This window comes from Pongo abelii, chromosome 4, assembly GCF_028885655.2.
Source record: "Pongo abelii isolate AG06213 chromosome 4, NHGRI_mPonAbe1-v2.0_pri, whole genome shotgun sequence".
NCBI lineage: Eukaryota > Metazoa > Chordata > Mammalia > Primates > Hominidae > Pongo > Pongo abelii.
In genome coordinates this window covers 21,402,947-21,425,337 of record NC_071989.2, presented here as the reverse complement: position 1 = coordinate 21,425,337, position 22,391 = coordinate 21,402,947, and positions in this window count along the sequence as shown.

Here is a 22,391-nt window from a genome sequence, read left to right as displayed (position 1 = left end):
TAAATTTGTATTTCTGTGGCACTCCTAGGGCTGGGGACCCCTTATTCCACAATCTTTCTGATGACTCTTTCCTTAAATTCTCAAAACAGATTGCAATCTCCTACTATTGTCCTTCCACCAAACCCTTCCTATTTTTAATTTACTCAACTTCAGTGTTTCTTTCTTGGATTGTGCAACCATATCTCCTCCAAACCCTTGAAAAATCTTTCCCTTGACTCAACATTAGACATCAGTGCTTCTTCTTCAGGTTGTCAACTACCTCTTAATCCTCATTTCGATACCTTCCCTTTACAGTAATCCTTATCTCAGAACTCAAAAGCTTGACCGCATTTTTGAGATGGGAAGTTAATACATCTCACGGTCTTTGTTCATAGTAAATAAACAGAAAACAAAAAAGGTTAATATTTTACGAAATTATCTCAACAAATTTTTTTGGCATTATGGCATTAACTCTCTTTTCTATGAACTGGAGAAAGTCATTAGATACATATGCCACATAAGATCTAATTTTCTAGTAAATCATAGTGCATGGATTTGTTTTTGTACATATGCAAATATGTTTATCATAGATAAAGATTATCAACACAAATAAATCATCACATTACTTCAAAAACTCTATTCCTCTCTGTCTCTCTGTGGGCATATATATATATATATATATATATACACACACATATATATATACTCATATATATATACACACATATATATACTCATATATATATACACACATATATATACTCATATATATATACACACATATATATACTCATATATATACACACATATATATACTCATATATGTATACACATATATATATACTCATATATATACACATATATATACTCATATATATACACATATATATACTCATATATATATACACATATATATACTCATATATATACACATATATATATACTCATATATATACACACATATATATACTCATATATATACACATATATATATACTCATATATATATACACATATATATATACACATATATATATACACATATATATATACTCATATATATATACACATATATATATACTCATATATATATATACACATATATATAATATATATGCCACAAATAAAAGCAGAATAGCTATAGTCATATTTCATATTTTTATTATTTTCACCTTAATTTTGACTTAATGTGCTGTTTGAAATATATTCCTCTTAAGTACACAGACTTCTAATATAAATATGACCTTTAAAATGGTGGAATTTGAATCATGGTGTAAAACAATCATATTATTTTAGTTAACAGTGCCTTATGACTTTTATTAACTGATATTTTCCTAGCTTCCCTAATAAAATAAAAATCAGCAGTGGTATTGATGCCACTGATTACCTAATGTAAATCATTTCATATGTTATTTAATGGTGACATTTCTTAAAAAGGAAAAAAATAAACCACTTAATTAAATGCCAATTTGTATCACTTAAAGTTATGCTTTAAGCTATTAGAATAAATCAGTTAAAACACACATAAATCTTTTATCATAGTTCATCTGTCTTCCAAATAAACTTTTCAACATTGTTCCTTTTCATTTAAACTAAGTGGAAAGTTAAAGATAGATCAGTACTTCAACCTTTATAAAATGTTAAATGTTAAAATATAATATACCTGTTTTTTTCTGATTCTTTAGAAGTAAAATGAGCAGGAGAGACAAAATAAATTTGGCAAAATTAATTGTAGTGTTACAGAGGTTTCCTTTTCTAGTTGAATGAAATATAAAAATATCTCTCAGGCTTGGTCTGTTTTCTTCATACTAAAAATGAGACAAAACAAAATGTATTTTTCCGAGTTTATTTGAATCTTATCCTTTGTTCACAATTTTAAGCAAATATCATTACATAAATATGCCATACAAAATTTAAGTTTCAAATTAAAATTTTAAACAAATTCTAAATTAAACTGCATATTAATGGCAATATCTATGTCCTGTTTCTTAAAAATTAATTTCTGGTACATCTAGAATGAAAAAGTATTCACCTCTAAGAAGTGGAGAATGGAGAAAACTTAAATGAATATTACTAAGTAAAAAATAGCCAATCAAAAAAAGCTGCATACTGCATTCCAACTATGGGACATTCTGGAAAAGGCAGAACTATGGAGAGAGTAAAAAGAGCAGTAATTGCCAGGGCTTGGAGTAAAGGAGGTATGAATTGGCAGAGCACAGAGGATTTTATACAGTAAAATCTCTTTATATGATACTATAACTGTGGATACATGTAGTTACATATTTCTCAAAACTCACAGAATATATACTGAGTGAACTCTAATGTAAATAAACATCTAAAAATTGCTTTTGCCCAGCTTAGTTTCTAAGTTGGCCTAAGAAATATGGAATATAAATAAAATCAGCATATACAAATAAATAACATATTAGTTCTGTTATTGACATACCTTATTATTGTTAAAATATAATGTATTATATGCACATCAATAATCATTTATTGTATTCCTAGACTGGATTAAGTATTGTATTTAAAGTCAATTGTTGAATTTCCCATAATAAATTTTTAGAAACTTATTAAACCACACAGAAGCTATATATTTATTTTATTAAAAAGAGTTAAGCTCCTTCAGTGAACACTGCATTCTAGAAGTTCTGTGTAAGAGAAACATATCAGGTGAGTTCTCAATGACTGCTTTAATAATAGGGGAAGTAGACAGATGTGCAAATGTTTAATAAGGCAAAGTCATACAAATAAGAGGATAAAATGATGAGTGGAAAGAGAAGAAGAAGGAAAATTAAATAGAGTTGAAGTGATTGGGCAAAAAAATCTTCTAAGAGAAATTGGCATTAATCTATGCTTTGAAGTGTTGCAGTATGTTTAGTCCCTTGTTCAGCTAAGTCCAAGTTCTTGTCTCATGACCAAGAAGAATAAGGCATGCAGCCACCAGAAAGTGAGTAGAGTAGGATTTATTAAGCAAAAGGAAACCTCTCAGCAAAGGGAGAGGACCTGGAAGCAGGTTGCCAGAAATGGTGCTGAGTTCTGGGTCTTTTATGTGGCAAGAGCAAGGAAGTCTTCTGTGGGTTCTGCACAATATGGGAAGGGTAAATTTCCCAACTAAGAGTGTTGCATCTGCACATGTCTGGGGTTGGCCAGTGACTCCATCTTGGTTATCACCCATGAGTGCCTAACTGAAACCTGCAGGGGGCTAAAACCACAATGCCAATGTCATGTTAATGACATTATAATGAATTGCATCAAGTTAAGAACATTCAGGTTGATTTATTGTGTCTGCACCTAAGTTCAGACAGTCTTTTCTGAGCAACATCCTGGCATAAGGGGAAGTTCTGGGCCACACTTCTTCCCATTAGCTACAGGGGAGATGCAGGTGTGGTCTCACACATATTTGTCACCTCCAGAGATGCTCCCTCTCTATCTGCCTGACAATCCTCTAACTGCTTCCTCTCTCAAGAGGAGTGTTTCTTGAATTGTTATGGGTATTCAATGCTTCTTAGATGTTCCCAGTAAGTTTTCTTAATAGGTATGTGGCTTTATATTGGTCATTTGCTACTCTTCTAATCTACAAATGCAAACAGTCACATATATAAAACATATTTTTACATTATCTCTCAAATGTAGTTGAAGATTAATTCAATAATTACAGGAATGTGGAATTAAAAGTAATGATTTGGTAATATAAAGTTCAGGGGAATTAGTGGATAGTGTTCAGTCAAGGGCCATCCTATAAACAGAAAATTCCAGAAGAATACCTTAAAAAGCATGTGCACTGATTTGTCTAATATAACCTTAGGACAAACAAGTAAAAATGTTTGTAAATAAAATTCTTTAATTATATGGGTTAAAAGATTTTTTTAATCCTCTGATTGCCATTCTGTATTTTATTTTTGTTACAAAGTCAATGAGAAAGCACTGAAGGGTTTGGACAAGAAAGTAGTATGTTAATCCTTGGCTTCAAGAATGTGGATCTTGGGTGGGCATGTGGCTAATGCCCATAATCCCAGCACTTTGGGAGGCTGAGGCAGTGGATTACTTGAGTCTAGGAGTTCAAGACTAGCCTGGACAACATGCCAAAACCTTGTCTCTCCAAAAAAAAAAAATACAAAAATAAAATCAGCTGAGAGTGGTGATAGATACCTGTAGTCTCTGCTACTTGGGAGGCTGAGATGGGAGGATCACTTGAGCTCAGGATGTGAAGGTTGCAGTGATACACAATTACGTCTCTGCACTTTAGCCTGGGTAACAGAGGGAGATCTTGTCTCAAAAAAAAAAAAAAAGTATATGATCTTATCACAGTATTTTATCTGAAATGCATCAAATATTAGAATTTCATGATAGTACATTAACAAGGAGAAGCTGCAGATTCATTTGAATGAGAGAATAGCCTTAAGCAATCTAGTGGTGTTAATGAACACTTAACTTTCTCTTTGTGCCCATTCTTTGTCATTTATTTTCTAGATTTGCATGTCAGCACAAAGCTGAGTAGTATATTTTTATTTGGTCAGGAATCTTAAATAATTTTTCATCCTTTTGTTTCTCAACCCACAATAATTTGACATTCAACCTTACTTCCCCTTGAAATCACCCCCTTAAGTCATCAATAATCTCTATTGTGCTAACTTCAGAAAACCCTTAGATGGTACATTGACTATTAAGCAGCATTTGAAATTATAGGCTACATTATTCTTCCTGAAGCATTTATTTTATTTTACTTTATTCTGATTTTCCTTTTACTTAGTGGATGCTCATACTCAGAATTTTTTTGTCATCTCTTTTTCATTTATGTGAACCACAAATACTGATATTCTTTCTTTTCTGAATTTGGCTCTCTATTCACTTTTCATGTTATCATTGTGCTGTGTGGTCTTATTTGCTTTCAGGATTTCAATTATAATTAACATTTCATAATATGCAAATGTTCAATATAGACACTGTAGACACTACATTTGTATTTCCATGGCATTTTTGGATTACTCAGATTTCCCACAGACCTTACAATCTTCATGTTTTTCACTTACAAACTAGCTTATCTTCCACCATTCCTTTTTTAAGTGAATTATAGCTGCACCTCTTATTTACATAAGCTTTAAAGCTGTGTTGCCTGCATTAGCAAACTAACTAACTTAGAGGGTATCCTACTTAATTGGTCCCTACTCTGCATCCAGAAAGACCTTGTAGGAGAGGAGTCTAATATTGTTACCACTCTCATAATCATTTTTATAATTTTGCCAATTCCAGCCCAAGGCTTATAAGAACTACTTTTAATATTTTTTTATATTCTGTAATACTACATTAAATAGATTCAGAAACAAACAACAAAGACCAATTGGCAAAGAAGGAAATGCTGGTTAAAGTAAGACAGGAATATAGTTCATTTGGCTCTGTTTCAGTCCCTTTCAAAGGGAACTTTCTTCCTTTCATCACTTTTCCTGAATGTTTTTCAAAGGACTTTCTGTATCTGCAGCATTTAAGCAAGTTTCAGAGATATGTTCCTATTCTAGACTGTAAAATGTGAAGAAAAGGAATGCTAGGTTCAACAACTTTGTGTTTAGGGAAATAATCTGGAAATTTCTCATCACATCCTCTCACATCCTGTTGCCTGACACTTGGTCTTGAATCTATAGTTAAATACTATAAAAACAAGGAAATAAAGTATGTAAATGAACAGGCTAGCTAAAAATTGGGAAATTATATATTTGGGAAAAACAGGCAATGGATATTACTGGATAGTTAGACATCACTCTGAGGTAAGAGGCCTGACCCAACTCAGGAGGGGAGACTCAATTCCAGAGGTGCGGGCATGAACACCTGACCAAATTCAGGACTAGTTAAAACAGGTCTGGGACAGAAGCAGCTTTCCCTCAGACATGCCCAACAGTGTGACATGTCAGTTTACTATTGCCATGGCAACATCCAGAAGTTATAGCCCCTTTCCATGGCAGCAACCCTATGACCTGGAGGTTCCCATCCTCATACTAGAAATTTCTGTGTGCATTGCCCCTTAATTCGCGTATAGTTAAAAGTGAGTGTAGGCCGGGCATGGTGGATCACACCTTTAATCCCAGCGGTTTGGGAGGCCGAGGCGGGTGCATCATCTGAGGTTAGGAGTTCAAGACCAGCCTGGCCACATGGCAAAACCCTGTTTCTATTAAAAATAAAAAAATTAGCTGAGCGTAGTGGCAGGCGCCTGTAATCCCAGCTACTTGGGAGGCCGAGGCAGGAGAATCACTTGAACCCGGGAGGCGAAGGTTGCAATAAGCCCAGATGTGCCACTGCACTCCAGCCTGGTCGACAGAGCTAGAATCTGTCTCAAAAAAAAAAAAAAAAGTGAGTGTAAATGTGAGTGCAGAACTGCCTCTAGGCTGTTATTCTGGGCACACTGCCTATGGAGTAGCCCTGCTCTGCAAGGGGCAGTACCTCTGTGGCTGCTGTAACCCTGCTGCTTCAATAAAAGTTGCTGTTTAACATCTGCTATGTATAGCCGCCCTTTCTACCAATTTTTTTCTTATCCCCTATAATCTAGTTACGTCATAGAAGGAAGAAATGGACTGCCTAAAACATCAAAACCTATGATCTTCACTTCTAGACAATTTCCTTATATCTCTCTGCATTTTAATTCAATTCCTTTTTGGTGAGGAATAAACTTTCCTATGTACAATGTGTCACTGCGGATATCTACTCTCCTCTGTTCTCTAATCTACTCCTCCTAACACATGTGCACACACACAACCCAACACACACAGAAACACACACAGACATAATTCACCTGCACACAATCTCATATACATGCGCAGGCACTTACACATACATCACCTTTCACTGCATGTCAGATACTCTCCTTGGATGGTTGAGAAAACATTCATACATTGCAATAAGTATTATTGTCTACTATGTGCTAGGCACTCTTCAATATAATTTAAATACAGCAGTGAAGACAACAGTCCAAAAGCTTGTACCTACATCCGGTAGATGTCTCATGCAAACAAACAAAGAAAACTATATAGTACGTTAAGTCTTCAGTAAATATCATGAATAGGTTCTTGGAGACCACAACTTTAACAGAAACAATGTACGATGAAAGCAATTGTACCCTAGTCTAATTTATGTAAACAAGATTTAAGTTCCTATGGCATATTTTTGGTCACAAATACTTCACAAAGCTTTGTAAGTAAACACCAAAAAACTTCTAAAATTAAACATTGAAATAAATGTGAGCTATACATACACTTAAGAAAGATTAATAAAACAAATAGAATAATTATTTACCCACTTATTCTAATTCAGAGTCGTGGGTGGCTGGAGTCTGTCTCAGCAGCTCAGGTCGCAAGGAAGGAACCAGCATTGGACAGGACACCATCCCGTCGCAGCAAGCAGTCCCCGCATCCACACTCACAATAGGATCACCCAGACAGCCAATCAACCTAAGATGGACAGCATAGGTGGGAGGAAACTGGAGCACCCAGAGAAAACCCATGCAAATGTGAAGAGAACAACAAACTCCTCACAGTGGCCCTGGCTGGGCAATTTTTTTGTCATCAATGTTATAATAAAAGGATGTTTAACAAAACAACCTTCCTTATTTGAGGACCTGGGCGGGTAATACACATTACAGAAACTGTAGAATAGGGAAAAGTGTATAGGAATTCTGAATTTTAGTAATTATAGAGAGGCTGGTCTAGTGTATCTTGAGAAAGCTTGAATACAAACTGGAAGAAATTGACAGAGATACACATTCAGATATGGGGTGGGAAACTTTCCAGATAGAGGAGAAAGCTCGTGTAGTGATATGGTGTTCATGGAAACAGAAAGTAGGTCAGTGAGCTTTAGAGAACAGAAGCAAAGAATACAAGAGGTGAGGTCAGAAAGGGAAAGAAAGGTCTAGAGCCTTGCAGGTTACTTGGATTTTAAGTTTAAGCTTTGTGCAGGGAAGGGACATAATCTGACCTGTTGGTACCCAGGACTCCTCTAGCTACCTTATTGAACATAGACAAGAAGGAGCAAGATCAGAGCAGTGGAATTATTTAGAAGTCTTCTGCAGTCACCTATGCCAGAGATGATAGATTCTCAAAGTTCACGCAAGGATGGAGAAAAATAAATGAGAAGTAGTTTGATTATTAATATATTCTGAAGGTAGAAAGAACATCATCTCTTCAAATGTTGGATGAGATGTCATGAGAGAAGGAGGAGAGTTAAGCATGTCTCTAAGATTTTCACGGCAAATGACAGCAAGATTGAAGGACTGCTCTCAACTGAAATGGAAAATGTGTGGGCAGATACTGATTTGGGCAAAATATCAGGAACTCAAATTTGAATATCCTGAGCTTAAAATACTTAGAAGATGACCATTGTAAGTACATAGCTGGATATGGGAGTAAAGAATTTGTGAGTAAGGAAGGGGGATCAGATTTTAATTTGTGGTGGCTAATCTTCCAACATACCCTCGTCCAATGTACCACAACTTCCTATATGGGCTTGGGTAATCTTTTCCTGTTGAATCTATGCTGGTTTTGTGACTTATGTGTAATAAATAAAATGTGACCAAACTGATGTTGCATGACTTTAAAGCTTAAATGACAAGAAGCCTTGATTGGTTGTTCCACTTACCTTGGAGGAAGCCAGTTGTTATGCAAGAAGCATACATACTTTCAGTTTGCACATGTGAGTTTGGCTAACTTTAGTTTGTTATGTTGTGAAGAAACCCAAGGTAGCCACATGGAAAGGACACTTGGAGAGAAAAACATGTCTGCAAAGCCTCTGGTTGTATTAAAACTAGTCATACCAGTCCAGATTCCAAATAGATAAGTGTAAAAGACATTTTGGATGACCAGTCTAATTAAGTCTTCAGATGACAGTAGCCAGTTCTGCTGACAGCTAACTGCAACTGTATGATAGGCTCCAAGTGACAACTGTTTAGCTGAGTTTATTCAGCCAGTCTGAACCCTACGAAATAATAATAAATTATTTTGTACTGCAATGTTTTGAAGTGATTTGTGGTATCCCAGAGTCATCAGCATATAGATGATACATAAATCCATGTGTTGAGATGCCATCTTCAAGACAGTGAATACAGGAAGAGACAAAAAGTAAATCAGGTACAGAGCCCCAAGCAATCCATCTTTAAGTTATCAGGAGAAGACAGCAAATGGCAATAAATTAGGAAGCCAGGTTAAAAAAAATGTTGAATCAAAAGAGAGAATCATCAATTGCATTTTATTCTGCTAAAATAGACTTCAAATGAACTGTTGAAGTATTATTTGGGGATTGAAGAATTGATGTATTTAAAGAGAATGGCAAAAACCTAATTGGATAGGTTTAAGAGAACATATTTTGAAGGCAAAAACTAAAGAAAAATTTTAAGAGTTTTATGGTAAGGGGACAACAAGTCAAGAGACATTAATGAGGGTTCTACTAATAATGTTTTGATCATAGAGTAAGCAAACAAGGAAAGCTGAACTATTCAGATATTAGCAATCATGAGAAGTTATTAGTACCTTTATGGCTGATGGATTTTGAGGAAACTAGAATTAGGTGGAATCATTGAGGAGGGATCAGAAAAACAGCTCTGACATGGAGAAGGGCAGAAGAGAAAGGCACTAGATTTCTCTCCTTTATCCTCTAATGTTTCCTTTTGCCATTGGATCCCACTAGCCTTACCAAATGAAAAATCAAAAAGACAAGTAGCCTGGGAGATGCAGGTGCCAGGGGCCAGCCTCAGGATACAGAGCACACAAGGAAGGCTGGAGCATGGAGCAGTAAAAGATCCAGACAGGAAAAGCCAAGCACAATAATACACAAAGAGAAAACAGTTTATTTAAAGAGAATAAGGCCTGAGAATGACAACAAACAAGATCAAGATTTGTATACTTTTCAAGAAGAGTAATTGATGTTTACTCTAAGTTACGTCTGACATATTGCCAAAACTCTGGCTGTTTAATGTCTATTTAACAGGTGTAGTGAGATACTATTGTAAATACTACTTTTTGAAAGTCTTTTCTCTAATTTCTTACAATGAGCTTACATCAAATAGCAACATTTCTAAGAAGAGCAGAAAATTGTGCATTTGCTGTCACATGTTAGATTCAGAATAGAAGGTAAAACAAAACAAAAAATCTAACCAGGAAATTGAGAATTTGGGTCGAGGGCCAAGCAGAGGGCAAGTTGGAGAAGAAATATAAACTGCTAAGTATTATCCAATTTCTTATGCATGTGATGAGGACATTCCCAACTGTTGCCTTTCTTTTGGACAGAGCATTTAACTATATAGGAGATGCATGGTTACATAGGATCTTTTCATTAAGAAATCCAAATCATATTTTGGACTACCAACAGAAGAATGTAAGATGCTCAATAATTTAATAAGTTGAATTGATTAGCCCTACTGAACACCAACTTTTTCAATGAGCCTGTCAATTTGTAAACACTTAGTGAAACAAAGAATTTGATTCTTAATAATTATAATGAATTCCATCACTACTAGTTATCCTTGTGTTTAATTCATGTTTAAAGTGTTTTTCATTGGTCTATTTGTTAACAAAGAAGCAGACTAACAATTTAAAATTATGTATATGTATTTACTTCACAGGAATATTTCCTTAATTGGAATTAGCTCATATGTGCATATTGATAGCCCCACCTCCACCAAAGAAAATAAAATGTTACAGAACTTTAACAAAGAAGGAAGTTCTGTGTGTGTGTGTGTGTGTGTGTGTGTATGTGTGTGTACATATATATGTGTGTGTATATATAGTTTTAAAAAATTTGTATAGTTTTAAAAATTCGTATAGTTTAAAAAATTTGTATAGTTTTAAAAATTTTGAGGAATTGGGTAAGTCTGAATAAAGAAAGATGAGATTAAAAAGAAATGGAATTTTTGCATGATTTATTTATATATTATTTTAATTTTGGATTGATTTCCTCTCTTTCACAGTTCACATGAGGCAAAGATTTAAAGAAAATAGGAAAATGGGCTTATCTTAAAAAGATTATCGTAAAAAGCTTTTCTGAAACTTTTGAATTCTACAGTGTAAGATGTGATGGTACACAACACCTCTTTCCCGTGTGTCCCTCCATAAAGGTTTCCTAAACTTCAAAGAGATAAGTTATTATAAACCTTAAGTCACCTTGCTTGAGCTCAGGCCATTGAGAGTGAGGTATTTAAACATATTGGTATTAAGTATGAGAATAGCTGTTTTTATTTATACTTGAGAGTGAATATCTTATATTTTGTGAAAGCAAAATATTTCATATAAAAATGAAAGTACTGCAAACAGCAGAAAAACAATATGCAGCTCTTTCAGCTCCTTAATGTCGCATTTGCTAACAAATCAAAATGCTTTTATTTCTCTTATATTAAAATGCAAAACAGGTTTTTATAGGTCATTTATGCAAACTTTTAAAATTTGAAATATTCTTAGATAGTTATATTTAGAATTGTTATATGCTAATAACTAACTTCAAAAATTGTTTCCAAAAGGCTTAGTAGTGAAAGCATGTATCTATTATATACAACAATGAGAAAAATAGTAATAAAGTAAAAAAAAATTTTCTTATCTGCAAATAACATTTCTATTAATAAAGAGTATATTACATTTAAAGGAAGCAGTTCTTAAACAAACTCCCAGTAAAGGTGAGAAAGATATTAAAATTATAATTTTGCCTTTTTATAAGTGAAAAAGGAAAATACCAGGGTATCGAGAAATGTTATTGTGCCAGACAGAACGATAAAGGTCGAGTTCATGACTAGGGGTTTGGGTGTACCAGTAATGACCCAGAAATGAATTATTCCAGCTGAAAAATATTTTAGCCAAAATCAAATATTATTTAATAGAAGTAAAATTTTCAACTACACATTTTTAGTTCAAAATTGATTTAATACCTAAACTAAACTTGGCAGTATTAACAAACAGAAAGGAAGAGAGAAAAAAAAATTGAGGCATAAGAAAAGTCACAGATAATCATTGTTTTCAAAAAAGGAAAGTTTCATTAACATACTCAGACACTATTTATTTTTGCCTTTTCCCAAAGCTAGTTATTTCTGGTGTGTTAGTAATCTTCCAAAAGCCACTTAAACAAGTAAAATTGGTCAAAAACAATGCAATACATTTTATTTGACAGACCCAAATTTATTTGTAAGCCTTAAAAGAATCTCAACTATTTACCTTTATATTCCACACACAAGTGAGTTTGAACACAATATGGCCTAGAAGTATAGTATTCAAAAAGCTTAAATGATTATATTGTTTGAGTGTTTAGAGTTTTGGTACAAACTGTGATGAAAATATGCAAATATCTTAACCTAATTAAAATTTTCTTATTTATGCATGTTTGTTCTTACTATATTCTTGGAGGAAGTATCTGTTTTGTTTCATATTGTACCTACTTTGAACACAGATTGTAGTTCTTTAACATAAGCGCATAAATTACAGTGGGTGAAATTATTTAGATCATTACCTTTTCCAGCGTAAGGTTGATCATTTCTTGAAAATTGCTACATATCATATTTGACTTGATTTCATGTAATTGCTTAATCAGTTATACATTCTTTTAATTGTTCTCTCAATGATGTTAATTCTTGGTTTTTGCATTTCCCACTTCCTCATTTTTAAAATTTTCTGACATAAATATCAACATGGTAATCCTCAGTTGCAAGTATAACAAAAAGAATATCTTGATATACTAGACCAAAAATATATATTCACTAGCTGAATTATTAATCTATTGAAAGTGATTTTAAACAAATATTTGGAATAGAAGGGGGAAAATTTAGAAAAGGAGAAAGTATCTATCTCAAAATTCATATAAAGTATATCAATGATATGTAATGTATAATAGTGATGAAAATATCCAATAACTCAATGATGATGATGGTGATTATGATAATTCAAAAAGAGTATACATTGCTTTAATTATCCTGTTGATTCTCTCTGAAAACAAACTGGCAACTCTCATTCCTGTCCGTTGACACTGAGGGCTTCTTCCCTGGGCCAATTATTAAAATGTGTTTCTATGAACTGCAAAGATACAACACCATGCACTAGATTGAGCCTCAAGACCTACTGTTCTGTTTTCCAAAATATTTAATGGAGAAGTTCCTGATGTACAACTTCTGGGTTACCTACCATGAAATGTGCTGTAAATGATGCTGCTTTAGGCAATGCATGTCATAGCCCAGTGTAGAAATATTTGCATGAAAGTGGAACTATAAAAAGTGGGCTCAATGTTCATGAGATTTCTATTTCAGCCTGAAATTTGTATGTGAACAATAGAAATAATAGGATAATATAAATCAATAAATAAATGCTGAATGCAAAGCATCTGCCTAATTTTAAAGTAACTCATTATGTGACTGGATATTCAGTTGCTAATTCTCAGTTCTCCTTAAACAGTATGTACTGTATGAGCAAACATTTTGTTTCCAGTTTGTTTGTCCATTGAATTGATTCTCCCATATAAGCAGAAGCATGCAGCTTATTTTCTTAGCATAATATATTCCTTATCATAATATATTTCATTGGCATAATATATTTCATCGTTCTCCAGGTCATTTTATATGGCAGGTTTTCTTTTCTTTCTAAGGTTGAATAACATTCCATTATATGTATAGACCACATTTTCTTTATCCATTTATCTGTCCACGGACATTCAGGTTGTTTTTATATTTTCGTACTTAAGAGAGTTGCAATAAACAAAGGAATACATATATATTTAAAGATTATTATTTCAATTATTTTGGATGTATACCCCAAATCTGATTGCTGAATCACATGGTAATACTATTTTTAGGTTTTTAAGAACCCTCATAGTGTTTTCGGCCGTTACTGCACCATTTTACATTCCCACCAACAGTGTACAACGGTTCTGATTTCTCTGCATCCTCACAAACCCCTGTTATCTCTTGTTTTTTAAATAATAGTCACCCTAACAGATTGGAGGAGATATTGTGGTATTGATTTGCACTTCCTGAATGATTAGTGATGTTGAGCATATCTTCACATACCTGCTGGCCATTTGTACATCTTCTTTGGGAAAAGTCTAATTCAAGTTCTTTTCCTAGTTTTATAATAAAGTAATTTGATTTTTTTTTTTTTGCTATCTAGTTGTAGCAATTTCTTATATTATGTGGTGCAAAAGTTATTGCGGTTTTTGCCATTACTTTAAGAGTAATGGCAAAAACAGTGATTGAGATTTTTGCTGTTACTTTAAGAGTAATGGCAAAACAGATACATTGCAAATACAGATACGTTGTAAATATTATATCATTTCAGACGGATACATTGCAAATATTATATCATAAAATAGGTTGACTTTTTACTCTGTTGTTTATTTCTTTTGCTCAAAACATTGAGCATTTTTGCTCCTATATTCATCAGGAAGATTGGCCTTCAGTTTTTTTCTTTTTCTTTGCCTTTTTCTTGTAGTGTCTTTGACTTTGGGATCAGGGTAATGCTGGCTTCAATGAATAGGTTTGGAAGTGTTTCCTCTTCATCAAGTGTTTTCAAAAGCTTAGAAAATATTGTTGTCAATTCTTTAAATGTTTGGTAGAACTCTTCACGAGTGAAGCCATCTGATTGTTTTCCTTTTTATAAGGTTTTTGTTTATCGATTCAATATTCTTATTCATTATTAATCTGTTCACATTTTCTATTTCTTTTTGATTCAGTCTTGGTAGGTTTTATGTTTCTCAAAATCTATGAAATTTTTAGGTTATCTCTTTGTTGGTGTATAATTGTTCATAATAGTCGCTTATGATCCTTTTTATTTCTGTGGCACCAGTCGTAATATCTCCTCTTTCATTTCTGATTTTATTTATTTGAGTCTTCTGTTTGGTTTTGTCTAAGAGATTCTCAATTTTATCTTTTCCAAAACCAACTCAGTTTTGTAAATTTTTGTATTGTTTTTATATGTTCTATTTCTTTTATTTATGCTCTAATCTTTGTTGTTTCCTTCATTCTACTAACTTGGGCTTAGTTTTTTTTTCTTCTTCATTTAGTTCTATAAAGTGTAGAGTTAGGTTGCTTATTTCACATCTTCCTTCTTTTTTAACCTGGGAATTTATTGCTATAAACTTTCCTCTCACTGGTTTGCTGTGTCCCATAAAGTTTTGGCATACTGTGTTTTCATTGGCATTTGTCTCAATTTACTTGAGGCGATATTTTTGACATCTTGAGATACATTTTCTATTTGATTTCTTCTTTCACTCAAGTATTGTTCACAGAGAAACATATTAGAGAAGTTGATGCAGTACACTAATGCATTTTAAAGTCTATATGGTAATGCATAATATGCAAAATAAACACAGCTAATATGAATTTCATCATTAAAATTTCATGTTTGTTATTATTTGGAAAATAAGCAAACAAATAAAAAGCAAAAAATCTTAACTTGTAATGGCACAATGGCAATGAAAGGGCGTGAGTATAATAATAGAACAGGAAGATTATATGTGGAGCAGCATAGACTTATTTAGACAACTGTGGACCCATCCTTATTAAAGGATAAAAGATGACAAAGTGAGGATAAGAGACCAAAAAAAACCTATAAAATTGAATGAATTATTCTTTCACTTAATGAAAATGGAATTAAATAACAACTAATGTGTTGAGTTGCTGTACCTTTTAAAATGAAGTAACTATTTTGGAAATAAAGTGGGATGGTTAAATTATAAAAAAAACCTGCTTATCAAACACCTTACAATGATTAGAAAAACCGACAGGCAAAGTAAAGTTTGTTGTGATAAATGTTTGACTTCCCTTGTTTACAATTTCTAGGGAAAATGATAAGCTAATAATAATAATAATAATAATAATAAAACAGTGTATGTGACTAGAAGGGAAACAAGATGCAGAGTACTTTATTATAGGCGAGTGGTTCCTAAGCAAAAACTTTTTCAAAAATATTATCTTCTACAATCTGTTTTTAACTGTTTGAATATTTTGTTTTAAAATAACAAGTTTCTTTATATTGACTTTTTTGTATTCATAATGTTGTTCTGTTCTGATCTGTATATCGTGAAAATGATGATCAGGATTTCTTTTTTATTTATTTATTTATTTAATTTTATTATTATTATACAGAATTTCTTTACATAATAATCTTGCTATAAATATAGTCTTACATTAATTTTATTGCTATTCATTTTGAAATAATAAAAATATTTTTTCTATAAATTTGGGGACATATTTTATAAGAAAATCCATTATGATATTGTTTAATATATCATTAATAAAAAAAGGAAATTATTAAAATAATTCAGTCCCCCCCAGAATATTTGGGGGAAAGGACCTTGAGTCTGCTCATCACAATTTTCAGTGCTGGGAAGAAAAAGGATATATGTTACCAGTGTGATAGAAAGAGTCAACATCCATTGGGCCACGTGAGCCAGAGGGTAGAGCCACTGAATAATCATGGGAAACTAGGCAGATCTATTATTTTTCTTGGATGCTTTTCTTTCTGTTGACACTCAGGTTTATGAATCAATCCCCAATTGCTTTGTGATAGTTGTTTCAATGACTTTTTCCTCAGTCGTCTCCCAATATCTAGACTTAAGGCTGGAAAGCAAAGAAAATAATTAATTTTTGTTTGACATTACGTAAATGAAAATAATTCTCCCCAAAATATTGAAAAATTGTTATGTTAAAGACACTAAAAATGCAGGGAAACACTCTTCCTCAGCCTCTGTTTGCCTGGTGGTAAGCAATACATATTTTCTTACTGGAGACAACATTTTCTCATTGGCCCGGGGAAGGCACCCTCAGACACACCAGAGACATCTGGGAAGAGGTTTTACTATTCTCCCATATTTTCCCATCTTTTAAAAGATGAAAACTGCTCTCTCCTTTGTCTTGTCACTATATAGGATTTATGGTTCTTTATTAAAATACGATTTAAGTAAAGCCCCTAAGCCTCTTCTTTGTGAGAAATAATTTTGAACTAAAGCCTCTCCCACGTGATAAGAATGGGTTAATGAACTTTTGCTTGCGATGGGAATGGGTTAATGAACTTCTGCCTGTTTTAATTTTGTTAACTTGGCTGTTATTTTCAGGAGAGTGTCTCAACTAAGAAGCTAAAAAAGGGAAAGAAAAGAAAAGCAATTGTGTTTTTTTCCCCTGCAGCCTATACAAACACATACACACCAAGGTGAGAAATGCCTTTCTTCATCAGTACCATCTGGGTCAATATGTAATGTTTTGTGTGGCTGAGACCTAGGGCAAGCATGAATAAGTTAGGAAAAATGCTATAGAAAGAAGAAGAAAATAAGAGAATGAAGTAAAAGAGAACAGGAGAGAAATAGCAAATTGAGTAAAAAGGGAACAGTAGAGCATTGTCAATTACAGTAGGATTTGTAATCCAGTAACCCAAATACCTAGTTTGCTTCTCTCATGAAAAATACAATTCAGATTAAGTAGAATGTAGTTCACTTGATATGTGATTATTTAAATAAATGTAATTTCAAGGAGATATGACAAATAGTCATCCTTTTGAGAGATTCAGTTCTTTCTAACATGTGTCTCATGAGACTATTTAAACATAAAGATATTTATGCCTGTTAAAAGAGATTCACTGGACCTATCTTCTAAAGCCAAAAGGCTAAAGTATATAGCTGTATTTTGGATTTCCTTCCTTCTAGGAGTAGCCAGCGTCAAAAAAAAATCTTTTTAAACTTTGTTAAAAAGCGTGAACCATACAACAATGAGTTTATTTTAGTATAATCCCTTTATTTCTTTTTCACTGAATCTAAAGTGTATTTAATTTGCAATGCTATTGAACATGTGAGGGAAAATTTGAGAAGAGGCCACTAGCATTATGTGTGAAATGCTCACCCTTAGTCGCCAGAGGAAAGAAGAAGTTAACATGGTCACAGAGGAGCACATGGTATGGATGAATTTCTAAAAACTCAGTTTCTGGAAAAGAGCTATTATGGGGAGGTGGAGCAGGAGATTTTCTTCATTTAGAGGAAAAGCTGACACTTGCCACAGTAATTCAGTGTTGTGTCAATTTCCCTAAGACGATACAATTGTGTCATGGGTCTCTTCTGCCTTAGGATTGTGGGGCTAAATGAAAACAGAAGAAAAGGGAAATCTTTGTTGTTCCTTTGTTTGTTTTGTTTTGTTTTCAGAATGGTCTTAGGCCAATTTTTACCTTAGGGGGTCTTTCCATATTCAAGAAAATAGCCAAATTATAATAATTCTCCTGATTATTTTGAGAAAGTTGTACTTGATTCAGTATTTTTAACAATAATTTAAGATATTCAGCGGTGTCCTATCCGCAGTCACCTTTTTGTCAGTAATTGCACAAATCATGACCATTAGCCAATTCACTATATAAATCACCATTTACAACTCTATGAATAAATGGAATGTGTACATAAAAATGACCATTTGAGAGCTAAGGATTATTATCTGCCAATTAGGATTACTGACTTGATACACAAATAAATAAAACAAATAACCTCAGCTATAAAAGAAACATAATAAATAAAAGGGAATAAAATAAACATGTAATAAATATAAAAGGTAATAAATATATAACAAAATATTTACATAAAAGGAATAAATAGAAAAGGGCATCATGTAAATATATAATATGAATAATAAATATAAAAACAAATAAAATAAATATGTATTAAATTCTTAATTATAAAAGGGAATAAAATAGTCTCAGATAGCTACAAATGGGAAAATCTCTTTTCCAAAGAATTTTATATCCAATTAGAAAATTAGAGAGGAACAATCATATGTGGGGTTTTAAAAATCAGATCAATATAATTATATGATTCTGATTGAATCACACAATAAATATTTTTTCTAGGAAAACAATTATGAAAATGTTTATTTTATTTCTGAAATGCAATAGACAACTTTTCAATATGCAGGTATCCATTATCAAACACCCCTCACAACACACAGAAAGTAGAATAATTAGCTGCCTTTCATATTAACATAGGAGATGATTGGCCAGATTTTCACTATCATCCTATCTCTGATGATACCATTAATCAAACATTGTCATCATCAGCTCCAAGTGGTGTTGCTTAAGGCTCACATGCCAAGTGCCTGTAACACTAACTTGTGATAATTCAACTTTTGTAAATTGCTAATATAGCAATTTACAATTAGTTCAGAATAATTTTTAAAGTTCTGAATTAAATGAATCAAGTTTTACATTTCTATGTAAGTTCACCTAGTATAGGTGCCTTTCATTAACACACTATGTTAGATTGTATTATTACTAAAAACTATTCAGTGTTCCTCTCTGGGGAAGATTTATGCTTCCCCACTACGGTGATTTTAGGATTGCATATAACTTACTTTGGCCAATTACAAGTGAGCAGAAATGTGGCACTCCAGAGCAGAAACTTTTAAGAGCCAGGGAACAGTTTGCATGAACACTTCTTCTTTCTATTTGACCTTGGCAAATGATCTAAATAGATGCTATCCCATCAGCATGGGTTTATGAGTGAAGACGACATGCAATTGAGTTGTAATAAACATGTAGTGTACATGAAAAATACATCTTACTTCTTGCAAACCCCTAAGATTTGGAAGCTGTTTGTTATGCAGTTATAACCTAGCCAAATCTGATTAGTACACCACATAAATTAATGGATTAGGATCATATGTATATCTTTGCCTGGGCACAGGCAGTACCACCAGCAGAAAATGAACATTTATATTACAGGTGAGGTCTGAGAGTGTTACAAGAAAATGAAATTGTTACTAGATGTGTTAGTTAAATCAATCAAACAAAAGATGCATATGTTAAATATTTCTCCCTATTTCTCAGTTTATCTTATTGTATTGCATTTTTGTTCTTGTTTAAATTTATTCAACATATGTTTAAATACCTTCTACTTAATCCTATTTACAACAAATTCTACCATGTTCATTGTACTACCATATCATATTCCGAAGTAGCTACACTTCAATTTATTTTATTGTTCACGTATTGATGCTTATCTATTTATTTATAATTATTCACTATTATAATCAAAATTATAATAAGCTTTCTTGTACTTTCTCCTTATTCTTTATGCATGTGTAGAGAATATGAGCAGGTAATGAAATTGCCTATTAAAAGGAAATTTAAATTAAATATTACAAAATGCTTCCACTATTTTCCTCTAAAATGAATATAGAAATTTACACTTCCAGGAAGAGAGAGGATCCTTTATTTACCATAGATACATTTTTCCAAATATGTAGTACTTTCCAATCTTTATTTTACAAATATATGGGTAAGAATTAATACCTTATTGTTTTTATTTGCATTGCTGCAATTAGTAGTGATTTTGATAAATTCTTGAAGTATTTATTGGCACTGTGTTTTCCTTTATGTATCAATTGAGTATTTTGTAGTGGGTATTTGCCATTTCCTTTTGCTGTTTACAGTTTATTTTGTGGGAAATATGTAGTGATGATCATTGATCATTCACCTGATTCGAGGCTATAATTACCACAAATCATTACAAAACTTCTTTCCTTTTTTTTTTATTTTTGCTTGTGCCCTTAGGCTTTCACACTACTATGTTTGACATATGCTTGCGTATGTATGTGTCCTTATAAAATAATGTTGAGTGTTTATGTGTTCTAATAAACATAAAATACAGGGTTCTATAGATTTTGTGGCTTTCACAGTTCATCAAACACTGTCTTTTTGTTACTGTACATCTTTCTGATTTATTGTTTCTAGCTGCTGTGTCATTCCAGGATATAAATCCACATCTTACGTTTGCAAGTCAGTTTTATCTGCCATTCCTGTGCATGACACATATGGCCAGGGGTGTGTGTTTCTCTACAGCAAATACTCAACATCTAACTGCTGCATTGTAAGGTAGACACAGACTTAATGTTATTAAGTACTGTCACACTGTTTTCTAGATAGACTATTACCATTTATGTGTCAACCAGCAGTACCTACTTGGATCTGTTTTCCCATATTCTTAATGATAATTTATATTATTTGACTACTTTTTTGGCCAAAATTTCATATTTTATGAAATACACTTGTGTTATTAGTTCATGGTATTATGCTATTAACTTGTCTCTTTATCATTTGGTTTGCATTTACGTGGTAGTTTTTTGCCTGTCTTTTATTTATATTCCTGATTTCCCTGAAAAAGAGATTTCTTCCTCATATACATTCAAGGTCTCCATCCTCCTCATTTGTTAACCTAAGAAAGTAGAGTAGCGAATTTAGTTACTAAGTTTGGGAAGAATAGCAGGGAAAAGGGGCTACTCTACTTTTTTAAGACACTTGAACCCATGAAGGCCAAGCAGAAGGGGAGAAGAATGGTGAAGGAGAATTCTTGCCCTAATCCCACATTGGACTCTCAGTCTTCAATCTATATTTGTAATCTTATCTATCTCTCCGCTGTTTGAGATCACAGATTGGGTAGGGAAGATGAGTATTAATAGCTCTAAGTCTTTAGGTACTTTAATAATGGGGTTACAAATATTGAGAAACGAAATTAAAAAGAGTGGAATTCAGGAGTGCACAGTATTTACACAGAGAAACTTTCATGGAGACTGGAGCATGATGCTGTGGCTTGGACTTTATTTTTTGATAGATGATTTAATTTCTTACATGGTTTGAGAAGGTTACATTGGGCTAAAGGGATGAGGTTCTTATGTTTGTAAGATTTTTCAGTGCTAGAGTGAGAGATTTTAACCTAGCCATAGGGTATTTTGATCTTGGTGGCTTAATACAGATCAAAGAAGCTTCATCCATAAATGATTCTCTTTATAATGAGGTAGAAATACAAGTTTAGGCATAATGACCACAGAAACCTAAACAAAATGAGGGTTCATAAAGGCAGGATTTCAGGAAGCCAGATACCACAGCTTATTTTTCAGGCACAGATTTTCCTAAACCTGCTTGGCTAAGGCAAAGCATTAGTGTACAAAGAAGAAAAGTGTTTACATGCCCTGTAAGCATCAGGGGGCACAATGATATTTGATTCCGTTAAATTTTGAAACACCTGAATTTCTTCTGTTGCAGAGCAAAACTGAGTTTTATTTTTAATATGTATAGGACAGGCCAAGAAAATGAAAGGAGGAAAATGGGCCATGCAAACTGCTGTTAAAGAGAACATCAGATAAAGGGCAGATGATTTCATTATTATATGGAAAACACCCTTAAAGACAGCGAAAAGCTGTACCCTGTGGTTATAGAATATATGTATACATATGCAATTTTAAGATGGAAGATAGTATACAATACTTAAAGTAATATTAAGTGTGGTCAAGGTGATACAGTTACTGAAGGTGTAGATATGTATACCTTGTTTGGGCTCTGTGATATGCTGGAAAAATTGTAGAATTAAGCCTCTTAAAAGGCACAAATAGATGAAAATTATGAATGAGATCACAGGCAAGATAATTATGTATTAAGTGCATGCCTG